Source organism: Rhinolophus ferrumequinum, chromosome 23 (assembly GCF_004115265.2).
Source record: "Rhinolophus ferrumequinum isolate MPI-CBG mRhiFer1 chromosome 23, mRhiFer1_v1.p, whole genome shotgun sequence".
Taxonomy (NCBI): Eukaryota; Metazoa; Chordata; class Mammalia; order Chiroptera; family Rhinolophidae; genus Rhinolophus; species Rhinolophus ferrumequinum.
The window spans coordinates 3,006,149-3,013,543 of NC_046306.1; positions in this window are offsets into that span (position 1 = coordinate 3,006,149).

Genomic DNA, 7,395 nt, shown 5'->3' on the forward strand with positions numbered 1-7,395 from the left:
GTGTGTGTGTGTGTGTGTGTGCGTGCATACCCGCTCGGCTGCAGAAAGAATTTTTAAAAAATTTTTGCCTGCAGTAAGAGACAGTAATAAATTCCGGGCTTTCCCCATACACACGCACACACACACACAATTTTCTGAATACGGAAAGAGGGTAGTGCGTGTTTTTATCTGTGGTCTTTATGGAGGAGGGTATATTTCTCCCAGTGGTTTTTAAAAAGTTACTTTTCTAAGTGGAAATAGAGAAGAATTTTTTTTTTTTTTTGGCTTGGAGACAAGCACATACAAAATTTTCTGTAAGCCGAGAAATACTGTTTGTTTGTTTTCCACAAACATTTCTGTCCCAAGTGCCATGAACACAACCGTGTGTGTGTTGGGAGTATTTTTTCTCTCTGGAAAAAGAACATATATATTTTTCTACTTGCAAGGACTCAGCTCAACACAGAGACTTCTGGTTTTTAACCACACATACAAACCACACAGACGAACATACGAATTTCTTCTTGCTAAGGGTGTGTGCACATGTTCATCAGCGGTGTGTGTGTGGGGGGTGTCATTTCTGCCCTGTGGACAGACAGCTTTAGAGAGGAACCTTTTTGAGAGACAGAGAATATGTTCTGCCTAGAAACACGGACATTTTTCTGAGCTGACAATTACAAAGTGTTAGCGTTTTAGGTGCTGCGTCATGTTAGTAAGAAAAAGAGAGGCACTCTGCTGGAGAGAGAGAGAGAGAGAGACAGAGTTTTTCTGCCTTGAAAAAGATACATATTTTTTGGTTTGCAAGAAGACAGATCAAAACCAATAATTTTGTGCGCACACACACACACACACACACACACACACAAATTTCAGTATGGAAAGGGAGTGTGAGTATGAGTGTTACCCTTCCCTGGGGAGGGGTCGTTTCTCTCCCAGTGATGAAGTGCTTGGAGAAAGCCTTTTCAGAGGAGGAAATCATTTTCTGTCTGCAGACAGATTTTTCTGAGCTGAGAATTAGAAGGAAAGAGGGTTGATTTTTCAGGTGGTGCACACTTACTGAGCAGAGGCCACGTTTGTGTGTGTGCACGCACATGCATGTGAGTGTGTAGAAAGGGTGACAGGGGTGTCGGACTCTTCCTGTCATAGTGTGTGTCTGTGCTTTCTCGACTCCTGTGAGCATGTGTGTGTGTGTGTGTGTGTGTGTGTGTGTACGGGGCCCATGTCTGCCTAGTGACAGAGCTTTAGACATTTCTCAATGAGCAAGCGTGTTTTCTTACTGGACACACAGGATTTCCTGAGCACCAAGAATTCCAGAGAAAGATGTTGGTGCAAACGTATGCCGAGAAGGGGAGACTATTTTGTGTATGGGAGAGAGCAGGAGATGGATTTTTCTACCTAGAAAAAGGCACACACATTTCTGTTTGCAGGAAGACACAGACCAACAGCCACATTTCTCCTGTGCATGTTCATTTGTGTGTGTGTGTGTGTGTGTATTTATTATGTGATTTGTGCTTTCTTGGGGGGCATTTCTGACTTCTGACAGTCTTTTGGAAAGAGCCCTCTCTGAGTGAGAGAGAATGACTCATGCCCAAAGGCTTCTGGAATTTTCTGTGGATCAAGAACCAGGACAAGATTGCTGGTCCTTCAGTCGGTGCATGCTTGGGCGGACAAGGGAATATTTCTGTCCCAAGTGCCATGAACACACATGTGTGAGGTGGCAAGACAGTTGTTTTTCCCCTGTCTGGAAAAAACCCCATATCTTTCTGAGCCTGCACGGAGACTGGTCAGAAGCAGACACTTGTGTTTGTTGCACAAGCACGCACACACAGACAGTGTTCTCAGTATGTGTGTGCTTCTCTCCGGTGAACCTTTTATTAAGTGGATGGGGCATTTCTGCCTTGTCACAGGGCTGTCAGAGGGAGCCTCTTCTAAGTGAGAGGGATGGGCTTTCTCCCTGGACATTTGGACACACATAGACTGTGTTCTGAGCTGGGAGCAAGAGGAAAGAAATGGTTTTCCTGGGGGTGCAAACTGAGGTCTCTGGCAGAGTGAGTGTGTGTCTGAGTGTGAATGTGTGTGTATGGTCGAGACAGTCTTTTCTGCCTGGACAATAACACATACACCCACCCCCCCAAAAAAAAACCTAGGGAGAGTGCAGCCAACAGACAGAGGCTTGCATTTGCTTTGCTTCCTGCACAGCACACACACCCAGTTTTCTGAGTGTGGAAGGAGAGTGACTGTGACCCTCCAGCGTGTGTCTCTTTCTCCTGAACATGCTGACAGCTTTCTGTGATGGGAAAAGCATGTTGGCTTTGCAGGTGGTGTATCCTTCCCAAGAGAACAGAAGGTGTTTTGCATTTGTGTGTGTGTGTGTGTGTGTGTGTGTGTGTGTGTGTGTGTGTTCGAGGAAGATTTTCTGCCTGGAGAAAAGGCATGTGTAGATTTTCCTGCCTGAGAAAAGAGTCCCATAGACAGACAGTGTGGTGCACGCATACAAACACACACACACACACACACACATTTCTAAGTGTGGAAAGACAGCCCAGTGGGAGGGGGGGTTCTCTTAGGTGGGTGCTTTTTGGGAAGACGGGTCTTTGTCCCCAGAGATGAAGCACTCAGGGAGGGAGGTACTGTCTGAGGGACACGGGGATGGTGTCTGCCTGGAGACCCAAACCGAGGCAATCTTCTGTGAGTTGGAACACAAAATGAGTGTTGGTTTTCTGGGTGCTGATCCTTAGTGAGAGAAGCAAGGCATTTTCTCTCAGTGACACAGCCTGTGAAGGAGATACTTTCTGTGTGTGCATGTGACAGCACTTTGTCTACATTTCAGCTTTCAGAGAGACAGACCAAGATAGAGAAGCATCTCCTGTGCACAGACACGCACACACACACACCCCTGAGCATTTCTATCTAGTGTGCGCTCTATCATTGTGTGTGGAGTGTGTGTGTGTACCTTTTGCCTAGTGACAGAAACCTGTAGAGAGAGAGAGACTTCTCTGAGACGGGGGGACGTATTCTGATGTTCTAACTTCCGCCTGGAGACACACACATACTATTCTACACGCCGATAAGTAGAGTTTGTTTTCCAGTGGCCTGCATTTACTGAGAGAAAGGAAGACATTTTGCATGCATGTGAGAGAGGGGATACATTTATCTTTGCAAGTAAAGACCTTTTTTTTCTCATTGCAGGGAGAGACAAACCAACACAGTGTCACACATACATGTCCATGTGACCACATACACACACAGTTTTCTTCTTGTCCACAGAAGTTGTGTTATGTCTTTCTCTCTGGCATGTACTTTCTCAAGGGAGACAGCATTTCTGCCCAGTGAGAATGAAATTTAGAGAAACTTTGAGAGAAAGTTTTCTCTCTCTCTTTCTCTTTCACAAACACACATACACACATGCATACATTTTTCTGTGGGCTGACAAATAGTGTTTTTTTCCCTCAGAGGATAATTCCCTAAATAAGGGAAGTAATTTCTGTCTAGTTTTAAATCCAATCGCGAGAATTTTCTGCATGTGTGAGTGAGAGAGATACAGCGATACAGAGAGAAGAGAGAGACAGGAAGAGAGACAGATGTTTTTCTTCCTGCAAAAAATCACATGTACATTTTTCCAGCATCCGAGGAAAAAAGCCCTGCAGGCAGAAGCAGTCTTCCTCTCATACATGCTTTCTTAAGGAGAGGGTTGTATTATTATCTAGACACAGACATCTTCAGATAAAAACTTTTCAGAGACAGGGAGCATTTTCAATAGGGACCTGCATGATTTCCTTTGTGCTGAAAACAGACACGGGTTACTTTCTATTTCAGATGGTAGATACTTAGCAAAGGAAGTGGCGATGGCTCTGGTCCTGACCAAAAGGCACCTTCCTACCTGTGTGTGACAGCAGGTGTCAGAGGGACAGTAGCTTTTTATTCCTGGGGAAAGAACCATCTGTCTCTCTGCCTGCAGAGTGAGGCCTCAGAGCTCGCACAGGTACACTCACCTGTGTGGACACTCGTATGTACCCACACCCTCCCCCAAGGGCGGGGCAGAGCATGGTGCATGGTTCACCTAGTGATGCTTTGAAAACTGGTGCGTTCTACCTAGAGACAGAGAGTGGGCAGGAGGCAGAAACATGAGACACTCATGGACACACATGCGCACAAACCAACACACAAACACAGACTTCGATGGCCTGAGAAATAGAAAGTGTGTGAGTATGTGTGTGAGTGTGTGTGTGTGTAAGAAAGAGAAAAAAGAGACAGACAGAGAGAGGCTTTCCACCGGCAGAGAAACAGACAGACTTCAGATCTAGCAGGCGCTCCAAGCAGGTGAGAGATGGGACCAGGTGACCAGGCCCTGGCAGCCCACTGCCAAGAGCCCTCCGGGCACAGTGCCTGGCGTGGTGCCAGCACCCAAGGGCTTTTCAGGCTTTTCTTTCATGGGTCAGAAATAGGCCCACGCGCCACTGTGCTGTTGCCCTCTCACTTTCTCTCCATCCAGTGACTCCTGTGTATACTGTCCCCTCACTTGCCCCATCTCCTTTCAGTGGCCACTGCCTCGTGACCCCAGAGCTTGGACACTCTGAGGTTCAATGCCTGAAACTGTTTTCCAGTCAAGAGGTCTCAAAGGTCTGGAGCTGGAAGGGGCCCCAGAGAAACAGTTGTCACTCGTCACTCTAAGTGTTCTGGGAGGGCAGGGACAAAGGGCATGACCTCAATCACTGGAAATTGTGGCTTTGGCCCAGAATATTGCAACATCCTTGAAACACGCACTTGAGGGGACAGATGTGGGCCCAGGACCCTTCCTCCAGCTGCCCTGGGGAGTGACAGGCAGGGCCTGTTCCTGGCTTCTCCCACCAGATCTGAGCTTGGGACTCGGGAAGTAGAAGGGGAGTGTGGGGTCGCTGGGTGCTCTGTGGCTTTCCTTCCAGGCTTGGCTGACTGATGGGACATGGTCTGTGAACCCAGGGCTCACCTGGGGGTGGCCAGCATGGCACCAGGTGCTCCAAGCGCCTACCTGCTTCCCTAGATGCTGGAACAAGCACTGCAGCTTGTGGGACTGTGGTGAGGTTGAAATGGGGTTACTCTGTGGAACGAACACACGTACGCGTGCACAACATTTACCTCAGTGACTGGCTCAGAATAAGTGCTCAACAAACAGAAGCTATTTTCATCTGCATTGCTATGACGAGTTGCAGAAATACTGGCTGTCTACCCACCCGTCAATCGTGTTCCCTTCGTTCTTGTGAACAGCACCCTGGTTTTTGTGCGACAATGTGCCCAGCTCGACAGAAAGAGTGCTGACTTGTCTACGCCATCGCAAGCTTATTCTCCTTTGTCTTGAGCCGGGTAGGGATGGACCTATGACCTACTCTTAGAAAATGACATACAAAAGAAAATCTACTAGGAGGCTTCTGGAACACATTGTGGCCCTCCCTTCAGAATAAAGAGAGGTTCATAAAGAAGAGGCTTTTTGGCTTGTACCCCATTCTTTCCTGTTTGGTGTGTCATTGTGGAAGGAGGACATGATGTCCGGAGCTGTGGCAACCGTATTGTGAGCATGAGGGTGGCACAGCAGAAAAATAGGAAGAGCAGGAGTTCTGGGTTATATCAATGAGTTGCGGCCCATCTCCAGGCTGCTAGTTATACACTATGAGTCACCTCCTGCTCTTTGAGTTTCTTCGAGTTACTTCATCTCCTACAACCGTAAGGAGTTTGACCAACACATTTTTATAGGGGATTAAAGTCACCATGCTGAAAAATTTGTACATAGAGGAATGTTTTGAAACGAGCGACAAGCTGGCAGCAGAGATACCATCCTTGCAAAATTTCTTACACACTTCCTAGTGGAGCGCGCTGTCACCTTGTTCTGACTCTCTTTCCTCAGAAGGTAAGGGCTAGAAAAAGCTGTAAATCGATCCAACTCCCCTCATATTAGCGCCGTGTGAGAGGAAGTTAACTCCAAAGGCCCCTGTGTCTTTGGGGATCCCGTCGCGGGACCTTTTGAAGCATAAATAACCTTTCTCATAGTGGCTTGTTCTGTAAAAACAGCTGGCATTTGGGGAGCACTGAACACGGCTCTGCGAGGTCCGATCTTTAAACCCGCTTCATGGGTGATGCAGGCGAAGGCTCCGACTGGCGCCCAGTAAGTAGTACTCAAAGACCTAATCTTCAAGTTCATGTGCAAATCTGTCTCATTCCAAAACCTGAGTGTCACCGTGGGCTCTTGTGAGAGCCTCGTAAAAATCGCAAGTGTTTCTCCCCTGCCAATGGGGGACCACGTGTGGGAGCAGGTGCCTCGGCAGGAGATGAGGTAGGGAGGGATGAGGCCACGAAAACTGAGAGTTTAAGAAGAGGAGAGAGAAGGGGGAGCTTGGGGAGCAGGAGAACAGACCCAAGGCCATGGAGAACGACCTCTGGGGAGTCGTCTTGACCGCCATTTCTCAGCTCTAACTACAGGGACGTACCTACCTATCAGCTTTCCACACTTCATCCCATTTGATCCTTTGGACAAACCTAGGGGGACGAGTCTGTCAGTGAGCAGCCCCTGGGCCCACGTGGCCCACAGATGCATCTTCTATGACGTACAGAGCATTCTGTGACTTGACGTGTGAGTTATTCTGGCCAAGGCCTATGTCCCGCCGGCTGCAGACCCCGATCCATGGTTGTGCCCCCACGCTTCTGTTCCACCATCTATGTGCCCCTCTGATGGGCGATTTGCAAACATGGGCCCTGACATATTTACAGATGAGAAAGACGAGTCTCAGAGAGGCACCGTCACCCACCCAAGGCCACTCTCTTCACAGGCGGCGGAATCTCAACTTGAACCCAGGTCTGTCTATAAGCTTCGGCTTAGAGTTGTCAGATTTAGCAAAAATAAAGACAGAAAGGAGAGATTCTAATTTAACATCCAGTTAAATGAGAATTTCAGATAACCATTTTTAGTATAAGTATGTCCCATGCAGTGTTTGTGACATACTTACACTAAAACCTTGTTGTTGTTTTTCTGAAATTCTAATTTAACTGTGTGTCCCGCATTTTATCTGGCAACCCTACCCATGCTTCACCGTCCACTCTCCTGAAGCAGGGTGACGAGAAGAGTCCTTATACATTTTACTTCCTTGAATTATAGGCCCAAATTTCTTTTAAATACCTTCTATTTCTCCTCACCTCTTTCTTCTGTTCTATTCTCCTGCCTGTGTCCTTCCTCTCCACACAGGTCTCTATGAGGTGGTGTGGTCTGGCTGGAATGCCACCTCTTACCATGGGATGGACGGATGGATGGATGGATGGATGAATAAATGTTGGCTTAGCAGGAAGAGGGAGTTCTTCAAGTTGGTCCCTGCAAGTCATGGGACAAGGTAAGGGTAGTGAGAGTTAGGGGCAGAAAGAACCTGACTCTTCTGGGTTGTCTCAAAGCAAGGGGCA